This window comes from Telmatherina bonti (genome assembly GCF_933228915.1).
Source record: "Telmatherina bonti genome assembly, chromosome: 19".
In the NCBI taxonomy this organism is placed as follows: domain Eukaryota; kingdom Metazoa; phylum Chordata; class Actinopteri; order Atheriniformes; family Telmatherinidae; genus Telmatherina; species Telmatherina bonti.
Window position 1 is genome coordinate 34,945,987 of NC_136617.1, and position 17,343 is coordinate 34,963,329.

The window sequence follows — 17,343 nt, forward strand, 5'->3', positions numbered from 1 at the left end:
TCAATGATCCTAAGAAAGTTGAGGAATCAGCCCAGAAGTACACGGGAGGAGCTGGTCAATGACTTGAAAAGAGCTGGGACCACCGTTTCCATGGTTACTGTTTGCAACACACTAAGATGTCATGGTTTAAAGTTATGCATCACATAGAAGGTCTCCCTGCTGAAGTCAGCACACGTTCAGGCCGTCTTCAGTTTGCCAGTGACCACCTGGATGGTCCACAGGAGTCATGGGAGAAAGTCATGTTGTCAGATGAGACCAAAATAGAACTCATTGGTCTTAATTCCTCTCGCCATGTTTGGAGGAAGAAGAATGAAGAGTACCATCCCAAGAACACCATCCCTACTGTGAAGCATGGGGGTGGTAGCATCATGCTTTCAGGGTGTTTTTCTGCACGTGGGACAGGACAGTATTAAGGAGAGGATGACCAGAGCCGTGTATTGCCAGAGTTTGGGGAACTACCTCCTTCCCTCTGTTAGCAAGGACGCACCCAATTAGTGGCCAGGGGTAGCCAGTCCTGTTTCATGGGCTAATGCTATGAAGGGTTTGTTTGGGCTAAAGCTATCAAGGCCACCGTTCATTAAATCAAGCCATTCACAAGTCAACGCTTGCTCAGGTTAGCTAGATAATAGTGATATCAGCGGTATCTATGTTAGATAGAGAACGTTTAATGACTTTGAAAACCTGTCTTTAATGCTAGCAAACATTAGCTGGCTGAATGCCGCTGCCCAACCATGTAGCTAACATTATACAGACGTTGGGATAAGAGCGTTATGATTGAAGTTGTCACTGTGTGCTAACGTTATGTTAATTTGCAGACAATGAAGAGAAAGCCCTCCAGGGACTTTGTGTCATACTTTGCTAGGAGACAAAGTTTCAGGAGATCAGCACAGGGATAGAGATAGGCAACCAGAGAGAGAGAGTCTGCTCAAGGTAACTTAAATCATGCTAATTCCCTGACTTCTAGGGACATCAGTTGAACTAGATTTATTTATCCCTATCAATATCAGTATCAGAGTTTATAAAATCCTAGACCCTTTCTTGGAGTGTAATATTAACAGTTCTTGTGTTTCTTCCAGAACTGTTATTTGTTTATTACTTCAGCTTTATTTATAGTTTAATGTTGAGTGTGATGCCGTGTTGACAAGAACTTCTCATGTTGAATATAATTCTAACCTGTATCCATTCAACAGGAGACGGCTCTGAGGGCTGTTGCTGAGAAATAGTTTATCCTTTAGTTGTAATGTGGGGGCTGTAGTCACCCTCAGAAGATAAATACAACAGGCTCTTTTCTTTCCATATGATGATCAATCAAAGTCATTGATTTATTTATACTTACAGTAAGAGGGCTCAGATCCCTTCAGAACACTTTTTCAACTTCTGATGAAGCTGCCCATGGTTGTCATTCTTGTCATTCTTTTGTTTCCCTCCTACAGGAGCGGGATCCAAACTGGATCCTGACCAGCCCAGGCCTCCAGGTGGTGGACCTGTTCATGGACCAGCAGGTGAGGATGATGTTGTCCTGATGGTAGAATTGATGTTTAGCAGCTCATTTCTGGAATATGTTTTATTATGACAGCTTTTCTCTGTCATTCCAGACATATCCCGGTCACAGGCAGATGTCCCAAAGCAGCCACACCTGTAGTTTACCCCAGGACCTTGTATCACGACAGGAGACGGGCTTCACTAATAAGTGTTTCTCCATTCATAAGTGGTTGGAGTACTCACAACTTACAAACTCTTATTAAACTCAAAGGCTGGCTTTTCACTCGTTTTCCTGCTGAAGACGCTCTGTGGAGATTCACATGGACATCCAGGCTTTGGGTCGTTAATAACATGCGCAAGTTATGCATGAATAAAATACAAAACATGTCTGCTCCGCAACATCTTTCATAGGAACCTCCAACAGATTATCACTGGATCCATGGTATTGGCTCGCTCATCTGATCTATCGATGAATTACATCATCCCTTCTCTAAGTGTCACTCCCCAGATCTCTCTTCTTCCTCTGCTTCAGTCTGTTCCTGAAATCTTCCTTTCTTTCTTCTTTAGGAGCAAAGTGACCATGTAGCCTCCTGGATGAGATCGCATCTCTTTCTAAGGCCAGGAAGTCACTCATACTAATGATATTTTCCAATCAATAAGAATTCTGATTTGCACTTCTGTACTTGTGATAAAGTATATTCTGTGTCTCTGATCCCTCCTGTCCTAGATTATCTCTTTCCACTTGGTTTAGCAGCTTTTCTGATAGATGAAGGCTCCCTGGATGCGGACCCCCAGCACCTGGATCAGAGCTGTAATGACGAGGCCAAGTGCTTCTAACATGCCTCACAGAAAGGTCAATAGGCCCGAGTGGCGATACATGTATTGACAGCGTCATCAATCTGAGGCTGGAGGGGCTTTGACAACAACTGACTGTACATCAGTCTCATGGGGATCAATTACAAAATCATTTCTGCATCACTTTCAGGTGCAGGAAAATCAAAGCGAGCCGTCTCTGAACCCTTAAGGGACAAGATATATGACAGACTCGCCTAATCAGGCAAACTGCGGAAAAACATGATCCTCATTATTCATAGCAGGGCTATGAAGCCCCCTCCTTCATGATGTGCATTATTCATGTTGCTACATGAAGGGAACTTCCATGTGCAGGAAAGCCGAGTGTTTCATGTGGAGTGCAGACCCATTGTGAGTATCAGGTGTTGGGAAGAAGCTGGATGACAACCTGCTTTGTGAATTCCCGTGCACCCACAGTCACACACACAAACACGGTGATGCATAATGAAACGGTTCACACACACACACAGGCCTGCACTGCAGAAGTCAGGAATGCTAACAACATTCATTATAATGAAGTGGGACAGGAAACATTTAAAGGGAAAGAAGATGTGAGGAAGGAAGTGCTGCAGACACACGGAACAGAAACAAAGTGATTCTTTGTGTAAAACCACAAACAAACGGAGGAAAATCAACTCTAAATGGGGACTCCAGTGATTTGCTGCTGCACTTTGATAAAGTTGGGATAATCACAGGAGAGTTTCAAGGCTGAGTTGCTGTGGTTTTATTTCTATTTGGTATGAGCCGACCCACAGTGTGGTTTCAGCATTACGTCTTCCTGCCCGGAAATAAACCTTTTCTTTCTGACGAAGCGCTGACTGATGGCTACCTGTCCCAGCACCAGGTGGGTGCACCACATCCATCCTCTTTTATGTCTCAGGTCTTTAAATCAGGTAAATAAAGTCTGGTCAACACCAGCAGAGTACTTCTGTACTGGGAGGCCCCCTGGACCAACCAGTAGGGATGGGAGAGATGAAGAGAAGCTGTCATTGATGCTGAAGGACAGTTCCCCTCCTCAGCACCAAACACTGACAGCCCTGCACAAAGGCGTAACTTTGGGTTCACCATTGGGGGGGTTGCACCCTTCGCTTGTTTTTTCACTTGTTTAATTATTCACATTTGCAAAACCCGTCCAGATAATTTGGTGGGTCTGTATAAGAAATGTATTGTGGTACTTCTACTGTGATTTACTTGGCATTATTGCAGCTGCATACTTGACCATTTATGCCACGATGACAAAGTAATGACTGGTGCATCCTGCTGTATTTAGGCACTAGCTAGCATGGCCATGGCAACTTCCACTCAGCTGATTTTGTGCGTGTGTCAACTATAAATGAAAAAAAAATAAAAAATCAAACACTTCCAATAAAAACATGGACTATAAAATAAAAACACATTGCTGTAATGAACCTGGGAATATTCAGTGTATACAAACTGTATTATGTGGTAGAGATGCTGCACCAGACTCCTCCTGTCCATCCTCCAGGAATCTCACCGAGACTTTCAGATCTCCTCAGATTATCTCCATTATTTACTAAATTATTTACTAAATGTCACTGTGATTACTAATGATCAGGTCTGTATAAAAACAGGAACTATGGCTAGAAACATGGAATGATGAAGAAAAAATATGAATTAAACAAAAACAGGGAAAAACACCCTAAAAACTATCAAAATCTCTATTAATCCATTTATTAATCATTACAAAATATTATTTACAGGAGGTATCTGGACAAAAACACCGCAAAGAACCCGTTAATATTCTCTAAATCACCGCTACGATGCTGCAGATGTTCCCTCAGTCTCTGCTGCTGCTTCCCGCGGCTGCTCACTTTACCCCGCCCTCTCGTGCGTACCCCCATGGAAACCATAACATGTCACATGTCAACAGAAAGCTTCGCTGTTCAGCTTTCACAATCTGTTGGAACTACGTTGATAGTGTAAAGGGTTGCGCAGTTACGCTAGTTTGAATCGCGGGTGTCATTTTCTATTGGCGCCGATAGAATCGTTATGTTATATTTTGAATTTTGAATTGAATTGAATTTTGAATTGGCTGGATGTGATTTTTGTGGGGGTTGCAACCCCCCCATCCCCCGTGCAAATTACGCCATTGGCCCTGCAAAGCTCCCTCAAGGAGAGGCTTCCGCATGTTGAAGGAACTACTGCAGCTCCTTCAGACTGGAAACCAGCACTGCTCCCAGTAAACCACAAACACACTCAATAAAAGCCGGTCTTTCTAATCGTTACATAGTTCCTAACAACAGCCGGTCCGGCCGGGGAACGGTGCTGTTTGCATGGTTTCCTCCTCGCTTCCTCCTCGCTTCCTCCTCGCCCCCTCCTCGCTTCCTCCTCGCCCCCTCCTCGCCCCCTCCTCGCTCGCTCCTCGCTCGCTCCTCGCCCCCTCCTCGCCCCCTCCTCGCCCCCTCCTCGCTCGCTCCTCGCCCCCTCCTCGCCCCCTCCTCGCTTCCTCCTCGCCTCCTCCTCGCTCGCTCCTCGCCCCCTCCTCGCCCCCTCCTCGCCCCCTCCTCGCCCCCTCCTCTCCCCCTCCTCGCTTCCTCCTCGCCCCCTCCTCGCCCCCTCCTCGCCCCCTCCTCGCCCCCTCCTCTCCCCCTCCTCGCTTCCTCCTCGCCCCCTCCTCGCTCCCTCCTCGCTTCCTCCTCGCTCGCTCCTCGCCCCCTCCTCGCCCCCTCCTCACTTCCTCCTCGCTTCCTCCTCGCCCCCTCCTCGCCCCCTCCTTGCTTCCTCCTCGCTCCCTCCTCGCCCCCTCCTCGCTTCCTCCTCGCCCCCTCCTCGCTCGCTCCTCGGTTCCTCCTCGCCCCCTCCTCGCTCCCTCCTCGCCCCCTCCTCGCCCCCTCCTCGCTTCCTCCTCGCCCCCTCCTCGCCCCCTCCTCGCTTCCTCCTCGCCCCCTCCTCGCCCCCTCCTCGCCCCCTCCTCGCTCCCTCCTCGCCCCCTCCTCGCCCCCTCCTCGCTTCCTCCTCGCCCCCTCCTCGCCCCCTCCTCGCTTCCTCCTCGCCCCCTCCTCGCCCCCTCCTCGCTTCCTCCTCGCTTCCTCCTCGCCCCCTCCTCGCTTCCTCCTCGCCCCCTCCTCGCTTCCTCCTCGCCCCCTCCTCGCCCCCTCCTCGCTCCCTCCTCGCTTCCTCCTCGCCCCCTCCTCGCTTCCTCCTCGCCCCCTCCTCGCTTCCTCCTCGCCCCCTCCTCGCCCCCTCCTCGCTCCCTCCTCGCTTCCTCCTCGCCCCCTCCTCGCCCCCTCCTCGCTTCCTCCTCGCCCCCTCCTCGCCCCCTCCTCGCTTCCTCCTCGCCCCCTCCTCGCCCCCTCCTCGCTTCCTCCTCGCCCCCTCCTCGCTCCCTCCTCGCTTCCTCCTCGCCCCCTCCTCGCTCGCTCCTCGCCCCCTCCTCGCCCCCTCCTCACTTCCTCCTCGCCCCCTCCTCGCTCCCTCCTCGCCCCCTCCTCGCTCGCTCCTCGCCCCCTCCTCGCTCCCTCCTCGCTTCCTCCTCGCCCCCTCCTCGCTCGCTCCTCGCCCCCTCCTCGCCCCCTCCTCGCTTCCTCCTCGCCCCCTCCTCGCCCCCTCCTCGCTTCCTCCTCGCCCCCTCCTCGCCCCCTCCTCGCTTCCTCCTCGCCCCCTCCTCGCTTCCTCCTCGCCCCCTCCTCGCCCCCTCCTCGCTCCCTCCTCGCCCCCTCCTCGCTCCCTCCTCGCTCCCTCCTCGCCCCCTCCTCGCCTCCTCCTCCTCGCCCCCTCCTCGCCCCCTCCTCGCTCCCTCCTCGCTCCCTCCTCGCCCCCTCCTCGCTCCCTCCTCGCCCCCTCCTCGCTTCCTCCTCGCCCCCTCCTCGCTTCCTCCTCGCCCCCTCCTCGCTCCCTCCTCGCCCCCTCCTCGCCCCCTCCTCGCCTCCTCCTCCTCGCCCCCTCCTCGCCCCCTCCTCGCTCCCTCCTCGCTCCCTCCTCGCCCCCTCCTCGCTCCCTCCTCGCCCCCTCCTCGCTCCCTCCTCGCCCCCTCCTCGCTTCCTCCTCGCTCCCTCCTCGCCCCCTCCTCGCTTCCTCCTCGCTCCCTCCTCGCCCCCTCCTCGCCCCCTCCTCGCCCCCTCCTCGCTCCCTCCTCGCCCCCTCCTCGCTCCCTCCTCGCCCCCTCCTCGCTTCCTCCTCGCTCCCTCCTCGCTCCCTCCTCGCCCCCTCCTCGCTCCCTCCTCGCCCCCTCCTCGCTCCCTCCTCGCCCCCTCCTCGCCGACTCCTCGCCCCCCCTCGTTTGCACCAAACGTTGGACTTTAATATGGCTGCCAACAGTGTGAAATGAGGTGAGTCACTCTTGTTCTTATTCAAGTTTTTTTTTCTCATTTACAGCCTGACTTAACATTACAAAACATTTTCTTCTAAAGACTCTGGGGCCTAAAGAGTTAAAAGGCTCCATGCCAAAGCAGAGCATTTCTTCCACCAGCAGCACTTGACCACCGGCAGTTACTGCCACTGGGGATGGAGCCGTTCTGTAGCTGCTTAACAAGCTGTGTAGCACTTCCCACAACATCACCATTAATGCCAGGAGAGTCAGTACCTTAGCAAAAGCTAAATCATGCGCAGCAAGCAGTTCTGGAGACGTAATTTCTCTGGAATAACTCAGATCATCTGTTTATATCCAAACACAACATAAAAGGAAGATTCCAAACAGGGGATGGACAATACTGCCAAAACATCATATCACGATATTTTCCTAAAATATCTCAATAACCACATTACAAACAATATTAAGATCTCTGTTATAAAGCCTCTAATAACAATTCTATTAATATTTGATTAGATTTCACAACGTATCACTTAGGAGCAGGAGCGGACTTACCATTACGCAAAACTAGGCGGTTATCTAGGGCCCCAGTTCTTTAGGGCCCCATAAAACCTGTCATACACGTATAGTTATTTATCACTTAGTTACTTCTTACTAACATTCATAAAGTTTTTGATTAAAATGGATTCGCTAAAATGCCAGCTGAAAGGATCCGGGAAGACCACAAACATATGAAAACAGCACGAAGGCACAAGAAAAAATAAGAAACGATGAAAAGGAGCTATCCCACAGCGATACTGTAAAGAGAACAAAGAAGGAGAAAGCAGAAAGCTACCCTCAAAGTTACGCTAAGTGACGATACCTTCTCTGCTGGAGAGGGTCCGTCATGTGGAGGGGAACGACCAGTGAGTGTCCCTGCTATATAAGAAATATTCCTTTATTCTGTAAAAGACGGGAAAGCCCATTGGTCATTTTGAGGTAAGCTTAAATTTCTTCCTACAGAAGATGGGAAATCAATTATTTAGTCGTCACCCTTTTTTTTTTTAATACATTGAATCTCCAGGAGAACTTCAGGCTTAGGAAGTCTTTCTAAAATAGCACATATGGATTACAGGTAATTTGGCAGGTCTTTTAGCCTTTAATGTGTGAAGTTGTGCCAAACAGTAGAAACTTGAGGAAGTTATTACCCAGGGCCTAGTTCTTACCAGACAGACAAACCTGTGCACCGCCTGGATTGACGACCAGAAAGCCGACTACTCGATGCCACACATGGATCCTGGAATGTCTGAAGCTGTACAAGATCAACGGCAGCATGAGGGCCGTTGTTGCAAACTCAATGAGGCTGGGGCAGACCACCCTGGAGACCAACTTGCACACGTCTCCATCAAATGTGGCATGTACCAAGGAGATGCCCTGTCCCCGGTGCTGTTCTGTATCGGCCTGAACCCCCTCAGCCAACCCATCAACAGGACTAGCTACGGATACCGACTCAGGAGAGGGGCCACCAGCCGCCTGCTGTACATGGATGACATCCAGCTGGATGCTAAGAGCGGGACATCCACTCACTCAAAACACTATATATACACATATATATAAATATATATATATATATATATATATATATATATATATATATATATATATATATATATATATATATATATATATATATATATATATATAGTGTTTTTCCAGTAATTACGTTCCTTATAGACAACATATAATTCTGAAAATAAATTCATCATGTAGCCAAAGGTTTGATGCTTTATTGCAGATTTTTGTACTGAAGATCCTCTCCTGGTAAAGCGTATTTTTTCCAGTCATAGTAGGGACATGTAGAGGGACTGAAGTTTCATTGTGGGGACATGTTCCATGTGACTGGGGGAAAATAGTTCCAGTAAAACAGCTGTTTTTGTCATTTATTTAAACTTTTTAGTTAAAGCTTGCAGCCTGCTCACATGTGACAGGTGCAGAGAGGAGACATTTCCCAGCGAAAACTCTGGGAATGTCTGACAACTCCAGCTAATCATGCAAAGTGTGACCAACCAACGCGTGTGTCTGCACCGGATACACATGATCAGAAATATGGCTGTGGTGATGATGTCAGAGGGATGTGCTGGTACGGTGAGGCCTCACTACGCTGCATCGTGCAAGCAGCACATACTGTTACAAACAGCAGGAACGTTTCTAAAACCTCAGCATTAAGAGGAGTAATCCAAGGTTATCCAGCAGGTTTCTGCAGCACAGAATCCAGGAGAAGTTTAGGTGTGTGCGGAGCAGGTAAGACTGGTGAATTCACAATGAGCCAGTGTGAACGCTGATAAGAGCAGCATTCTGGGTGCAGGAACGTGATCTAACTGCAAGGACGGTTATGAAAGCCATGCAGTTATGGCATCATATCCTGCATCCTGTGTGATGTTCTCTGGTGGCACGGCGGATTATTTCCTGCAGAAAAACAGGTTATTTGTTGTAGTTTAAAGAATCTCCTGCCTCCTGTGATCTCTCATTCACCTGTTAAAAGACGGCTGATCTGAACCAGCTGGTTAACGCGTTGCTATGGTAACGCCCCGTAACGGAGGGATATTACAGTGTTTAACTGGCCGAACTATGTATAGGAAAATAATGCAGCCAGTTGTCACTGACAATGGTATAAAGTATGGGAGTGCTTTAGGACAGGAGAGGCTCCCGCTGCTCCTTCCTTACAGTAACTGCAGAACAATATGTGCCTTCAAGTCAGTCGCCAAAACACCAGAAAAGTCTCTAATAACTCCAGTAAAAGCTGCTAGATTTGTCGCTTTTAACAAAAAAAAGTCTCCAGATTTAGCGAGAAAGTCTCCAAGTTGGCAACAGTGTCTGAATGAAAGCAAAGCGGCTGTGGGAGGAGTTTACAGCACAGCGCTGCAACGCCAGAGACGCTCGATTAGCAGCTGAAGACAGCAGGAGAGGAAACTGCAGAGAGAAAAATAATCACACCCTTTTATTTTTATCATCGATGGAATCCCAGATCGTACTGAGAATAAAATCTGATTAATCGCCCAGTCCTAATTTCCAGTAACATAATCTGCTCCCAGTTTGTGCTTGTATCATGGGTCACATCCTGTTTTCTTTTCAAACATGCCAATAAAATTCCCCTTTCTGCTCCACCAAACATCAGTCTCATGGTGGGACAAAGACAATCATCACAACCTCTCAAAATTAACGAAAAGTTGCTGATGGAAACAGTTTGAAAAAACTGAACAATGAGGTGTTTTTTCCCAAGTGGATGTAAAAGTATAGCAAAACTGTGGAGCGGAAAGACTTTTTTCCCTTTGCTGGTCATGTGACCTTTCAGGTAAAGCTGGCGCTGTGTGTACATATGTAGGAGGAGACGGAATATTTTACAGATAATGAAAGAGAAAAATGGAACCTCTGTCCTTATATTAATGTCAAATATATGAATGTTAAATGTCTGTCTGTCACACCTTGGACGAGCTGGCTTGAACCTTGACCTTCCCCTCGGGGAAAAATAAAGTTTCTTTGATTGATCTGACAACAGCGAATTGTGGGTTTATAAGGAATTAAAAAGAGAAATGAGGGAGAAGTGCTCAGAAAAGCCACGAGGTATCCCCCACAGCAAGTGTGAAACAACGCTACCTGGCAACCCGGCATCACCTGGCAACCTGGCATCACCTGGCAACCCGGCATCACCTGGCAACCTGGCATCACCTGGCAACCTGGCATCACCTGACATCATCTGGCAACCTGGCATCACCTGGCAACCCGGCATCACCTGACATCATCTGGCAACCCGGCATCCCCTGACAACCTGGCATCACCTGGCAACCCGGCATCATCTGGCAACATGGCATCACCTGACAACCTGGCATCACCTGGCAACCCGGCATCACCTGGCAACCCGGCATCACCTGACAACCTGGCATCACCTGGCAACCTGGCATCACCTGGCAACCCGGCATCACCTGGCAACCTGGCATCACCTGGCAACCCGGCACCATCTGGCAACATGGCATCACCTGACAACCTGGCATCACCTGGCAACCCGGCATCACCTGACAACCTGGCATCACCTGGCAACCCGGCATCATCTGGCAACATGGCATCACCTGACAACCTGGCTACACCTGGCAACCTGGCATCACCTGGCAACCCGGCATCACCTGGCAACCCGGCATCACCTGGCAACCCGGCATCACCTGACAGCCTATCATAACCTGGCAACACACCACGCCATCTTTACCGGAAATGAACTGGTTAAAACATCTGGACTGCAGCAGACCAGTTCTCCTGTTCCACCATCAGGATGTGGTTCAGCGTGGTCCTGCTGGACCAGTTCTCCTGTTCCACCATCAGGATGTGGTTCAGCCTGGTCCTGCTGGACCAGTTCTCCTGTTCCACCATCAGGATGTGGTTCAGCGTGGTCCTGCTGGACCAGTTCTCCTGTTCCACCATCAGGATGTGGTTCAGCGTGGTCCTGCTGGACCAGTTCTCCTGTTCCACCATCAGGATGTGGTCCAACATGGTCCTGCTGGACCAGTTCTCCTGTTCCACCATCAGGATGTGGTTCAGCGTGGTCCTGCTGGACCAGTTCTCCTGTTCCACCATCAGGATGTGGTTCAGCGTGGTCCCGCTGGACCAGTTCTCCTGTTCCACCATCAGGATGTGGTTCAGCGTGGTCCTGGTGGACCAGTTCTCCTGTTCCACCATCAGGATGTGGTCCAACATGGTCCTGGTGGACCAGTTCTCCTGTTCCACCATCAGGATGTGGTTCAGCGTGGTCCTCCTGGAGGACAAAAACACTCCTGTTTCATCAGCAAGGGTCCAGAAAAACAAGTCTTTTATCCATAAAACCCAGGTTTAGGTAAACGTGTAAGGATTGTCAGGCGGTAATCAATAACTGGTAGAAATGTGTTACCACCACAAGAAAGGGTCAATTTGCCAAACTGTTTGTCAAACATTGTGGGAAAAGCAAAGAACGAGTCCCTGGTTGAAAGTGTGATGAGATCTGATGCTAATGGAGTGTAAATATATAAAATATGCAGGAACAGAACCAGCAACTGCATCACGTCTACGACCAGAAGCTCCGTCCAATCAGATGCACTCCTTTTCTGACGGATGAAAACTTCACTAACGGCTCGTTTTTCTCAGTTTTCCCAGTCAGATTAGTGGAATATGTGCTGCGACAACACATCACTGGCAACACTTTGCTGTATGAAACATGAACATTCTGTACGCCGTGCAGGTTCCCCTCATTTAACCTCCAAATCCGACTGAATATGACCATAAAGTTTGTGTAACACACACTGTGGAACACCAGAACACACACACAGCACCATGCTGGGGTGTGTCATGTACCCTGGGTTTTCCTAACCAAAGCCCACCAATGTAACCACATTCCCAACATTCCCATTTAGGCTGCAGATTTCCCATTGTCCTCTCCCAGTTCAACGTGTTGGGCTGAAGCTCATTTCCTTACAAACGTAAATACCGACGTCCGTTCTAAACAGAACTCTGCTGAGTTCAGAGCTCACTTCCACATTTAGACAGCAGCTGCTAGCGGGAATGTTGTTGACCAAAGTCCAAAAACACCAGAAGAAGAAAAAGTAGAAAACCACAAAGTTTTCTTCTGCGTCTTTTTCAGGAGTTTTTTATTTCTCAGTTTGGCGTCACTTCTCCTTGTTCCTCTTCTTCTTCTCTGGTTGTGTTATCAGCTCCACAACTCAACACTACCACAGCGATATCCGGCGGTGTTTCAGCTAGTTCATTCTGTCGTTGACAGACCTGCTGGCTCATTCTGATACAACTTGACTCCATGAGCGCCTACTCAACTCATCTCAACTACAAAAGTCCTGCAACGTCATTTCTATACAACACAAACACACCAGCTGCATTCCTGCTGGTTTGTCTGTTGGTTGTTTCTCAGACTCCAGGTAGAAGAAGAAAACCAGACGAGGCTGCAGGGACACTAAGCTTTCTGGAGAAGGAGAGACTGGGAAGGAATCACTTGCAACTCATCCAATCAGTCGGCAGACCCGTGGTCAAGTACCAGGTACCACGGCCGAATGGAACGCCATAAAACAGTAGTACAAATTCTTCCATCACCCACCCCAGCAGGAGGGACACTGCAGGTAGCCTCACCTGCAGAACTGACAACGACTGGATGGCCGGACTGTGAGTCGGTTAATCCTTGAGCTTACGAACAAATCTCTCTTCGTCCGTTTCTGTTAAAATGGAGAGTTAGGAAGTTGTTGGAAAATGTGTGATTAAAAAAAACAAGGATTTTAGTTGTTTTTCAGAGGAATCGACGCTTGAAAACACATTAATTCAGCATGTTCTGCCTGTGTTGATGCCAGTCAGCGTGTCAGCATCCGCAGAACAGGGACCAGTCCGGGACCAGTCTGGGACCAGTCTGACCAGTCTGGGACCAGTCTGGGACCAGTCAGGGACCAGTCAGGGACCAGTCTGGGACCAGTCTGGGACCAGTCAGGGACCAGTCAGGGACCAGTCTGGGACCAGTCAGGGACCAGTCAGGGACCAGTCTGGGACCAGTCTGGGACCAGTCAGGGACCAGTCTGGGACCAGTCTGGGACCAGTCTGGGACCAGTCTGGGACCAGTCAGGGACCAGTCTGGGACCAGTCTGGGACCAGTCAGGGACCAGTCTGACCAGTCTGGGACCAGTCTGGGACCAGTCAGGGACCAGTCAGGGACCAGTCTGGGACCAGTCTGGGACCAGTCAGGGACCAGTCTGGGACCAGTCTGGGACCAGTCAGGGACCAGTCAGGGACCAGTCTGACCAGTCTGGGACCAGTCTGGGACCAGTCAGGGACCAGTCTGGGACCAGTCTGGGACCAGTCAGGGACCAGTCTGGGACCAGTCTGGGACCAGTCAGGGACCAGTCAGGGACCAGTCTGACCAGTCAGGGACCAGTCTGGGACCAGTCTGGGACCAGTCAGGGACCAGTCAGGGACCAGTCTGACCAGTCTGGGACCAGTCTGGGACCAGTCAGGGACCAGTCAGGGACCAGTCTGGGACCAGTCTGGGACCAGTCTGACCAGTCTGGGACCAGTCTGGGATCAGTCAGGGACCAGTCAGGGACCAGTCTGGGACCAGTCTGACCAGTCAGGGACCAGTCTGGGACCAGTCTGGGACCAGTCTGGGACCAGTCAGGGACCAGTCTGGGACCAGTCTGGGACCAGTCTGACCAGTCAGGGACCAGTCTGGGACCAGTCTGGGATCAGTCAGGGACCAGTCAGGGACCAGTCTGGGACCAGTCTGGGACCAGTCAGGGACCAGTCTGGGACCAGTCTGACCAGTCAGGGACCAGTCTGGGATCAGTCTGACCAGTCAGGGACCAGTCTGGGATCAGTCAGGGACCAGTCTGGGACCAGTCTGACCAGTCAGGGACCAGTCAGGGACCAGTCTGGGACCAGTCTGACCAGTCAGGGACCAGTCTGGGACCAGTCTGGGATCAGTCAGGGACCAGTCTGGGACCAGTCTGGGACCAGTCTGACCAGTCAGGGACCAGTCTGGGACCAGTCTGACCAGTCTGGGACCAGTCTGGGACCAGTCTGGAATCAGTCAGGGACCAGTCTGGGACCAGTCTGACCAGTCAGGGACCAGTCTGGAATCAGTCAGGGACCAGTCTGGGACCAGTCTGACCAGTCAGGGACCAGTCTGGGACCAGTCTGACCAGTCTGGGACCAGTCATGGACCAGTCTGACCAGTCTGGGACCAGTCGGGGACCAGTCATGAACCGGTCTGGGACCAGTCAGGGACCAGTCTGGGACCAGTCATGGACCAGTCTGACCAGTCTGGGACCAGTCGGGGACCAGTCTGACCAGTCTGGGACCAGTCAGGGACCAGTCATAGACCAGTCTGACCAGTCTGGGACCAGTCTGGGACCAGTCCGGGACCAGTCAGGGACCAGTCTGGGACCAGTCTGACCAGTCAGGGACCAGTCAGGGACCAGTCTGGGACCAGTCTGACCAGTCATGGACCAGTCTGACCAGTCATGGACCAGTCTGGGACCAGTCTGACCAGTCATGGACCAGTCTGACCAGTCTGGGACCAGTCCGGGACCAGTCAGGGACCAGTCATGGACCAGTCTGACCAGTCTGACCAGTCTGGGACCAGTCCGGGACCAGTCAGGGACCAGTCATGGACCAGTCTGACCAGTCTGACCAGTCTGGGACCAGTCCGGGACCAGTCAGGGACCAGTCTGGGACCAGTCTGACCAGTCATGGACCAGTCAGGGACCAGTCTGGGACCAGTCTGACCAGTCTGGGACCAGTCAGGGACCAGTCATGGACCAGTCTGACCAGTCTGGGACCAGTCTGGGACCAGTCCGGGACCAGTCAGGGACCAGTCTGGGACCAGTCTGAGCAGTCGGGGACCAGTCATGGACCAGTCTGACCAGTCTGACCAGTCTGGGACCAGTCCGGGACCAGTCAGGGACCAGTCATGGACCAGTCTGACCAGTCTGACCAGTCTGGGACCAGTCCGGGACCAGTCAGGGACCAGTCTGGGACCAGTCTGACCAGTCATGGACCAGTCTGACCAGTCTGGGACCAGTCTGACCAGTCTGGGACCAGTCAGGGACCAGTCATGGACCAGTCTGACCAGTCTGGGACCAGTCCGGGACCAGTCAGGGACCAGTCTGGGACCAGTCTGAGCAGTCTGGGACCAGTCCACATTGAACCAGTCACATGGTCCAGATCTTTCTTTTCATTGTCTTATTCCCATCTCTAGTGAGAGTGTAGAGCTACTGGACCTTCTCTCAATATGAAATCTCTCTCCAGGATTTCAGAGCTGTGAGAGAAACGATCGCCTGAAGCTCTGATCAGCTGCAGCTGAGGGATCAGGGGCCTCATTTATCAAACTGTGCGTAGCAACGCTGACTACAGGCGGCATACGGACGGAAAATAGGAAATGAGGCGCAAAAAAACTTCCCGATTTACAAAGCAGCACATCCCACACCTGTTTCGCTTCATAAATCAGGATCAACACTAAATGTTGCGCACATCTTGTCACACCCACATATTGGCCATAAAAGGTCAGGTGAACACCCCTGATAAATATTAATCGAGCTCATTTCCATGACATTCAGCAGGAAAAAAAGCCAAAAAGAGGAATTTTCTGGAAAATGAGGAAGAAATTCTAACAGATAAAGCTGTAAAATGTAAAAGTATTTTATCTGGTGGAGACGGGATGGACATCAGCACCACCAGAAAGACAGAGGAGGTCAGCAGGGGACAGATGCTGTCAGCGTCTCATCAGACCACCGGACTTATCCAGAAAGGACAAATAAAGTGGTCAGACAGTAAAATGTAGGGAGAAAGTGCATCTTGGTCCACAGGAGGAGGAAGGGGGGGCGCTGCCCACTCACACAGATTAGAAGCTGGCGGGAAAATGAAGGAGTCCAGAGATACGCTGGAACAAAATGCTCCAGATGATGCTGGAAGTGATTCATTCCTTGGTTTCAGATTATAAAATGAACGGACATAAATGAGACGTCTCTGACTCCAGTTTATTTACTGGGAACATACTGGTGTTCCTGTGTGTCCCAGCTGGGTTGCAGCGCTGCAGATGTGGTCGGAGAGGGGGGGGGCAGTGGTTCCACCTTGTGTCCTAGCTGCGGTGTCCTCGCAGAGGAACCAATAATCACCATGAAGGAGGAGGTGCAGGAGATGGAGAGGAATAAACACCACCCTGACAGAAACTTGTGAATAAATGAGAATTCTCCACCTCTGGTGTGTTGCATCACTTCTAGACGTAAAGCAGCAGCGTTTGGTTCCAACGTGAGAGGATGATTGACAACACAATCATTCAGATTGGATGATTGATCAGGTGAACGCAGGTGAAGCGCTGACGCCATTTAGTAGCATGTTATGTAGCGTCTCCACTATCTGCACACATCTGCAGCTGTACAACAGGTTTCCTCCTGGGCATGGAGGCACCTCCACCTGCCTCCATCTGCCCGATGGCCGCTACACCACGTCTGGCTGTGGAGAACATCGTTCTGTTCCTCTGCTCTGGGTTGGGAAAAGGAGCGGACCCGACCTGTCAGTCCCTTCCCTTTGGAAGGTGCCGGACTGGAGTCCAGAGTCTCCATGTTCCATGTCCACCAGCAGGGACAGATAAGCCACGTTGGGGAGCATTTTATCTCCAACCATCACTTCATGTTCTGTATCTGCAGGTGGAGGAAACACCTGAGCAGCCTGATGATGGGCTGTTGTCATGGCGACCACGTCATTTTAATGCAATTATTCATTTAGACTTTCATTATTAATGCAGCTTCTGTACGACTTAACTGTGTGAAATGGTTTTTATAACATGTAGAACTGCTTCGTTTCAGAGCAGATTTTACTGGTTGATGTTTTAGTGGTGGAGGAACAATATCAAATGTGCTTTTTTTTTTTTGCAAATGCTGTTAATGTCCAACATTCTGCCTAAAGGTTTATATTTGATTTTGAACAAATGTATCAAATTTCACACAATTTCTTTGGTTTTATTTTCTACCGTTGGTGTCGCCGTTTCCCGTTTCTCCAGATGTTGTCGTACGCCGGGGTCAGAGTTGGCGTGGAGGTCGGGACGTTTCGTGTTTTGATAAATCCCAGAAGTGGACTAGAATTGGCGTACGCCGGGTTTGGTGCAACAGCTTTATAAATGAGGCCCCAGGTCTTCAGACTTCCTGCTGCAGATCCACAGCACCAGACATGCAACATGGCTGCTTCGCTGCTTC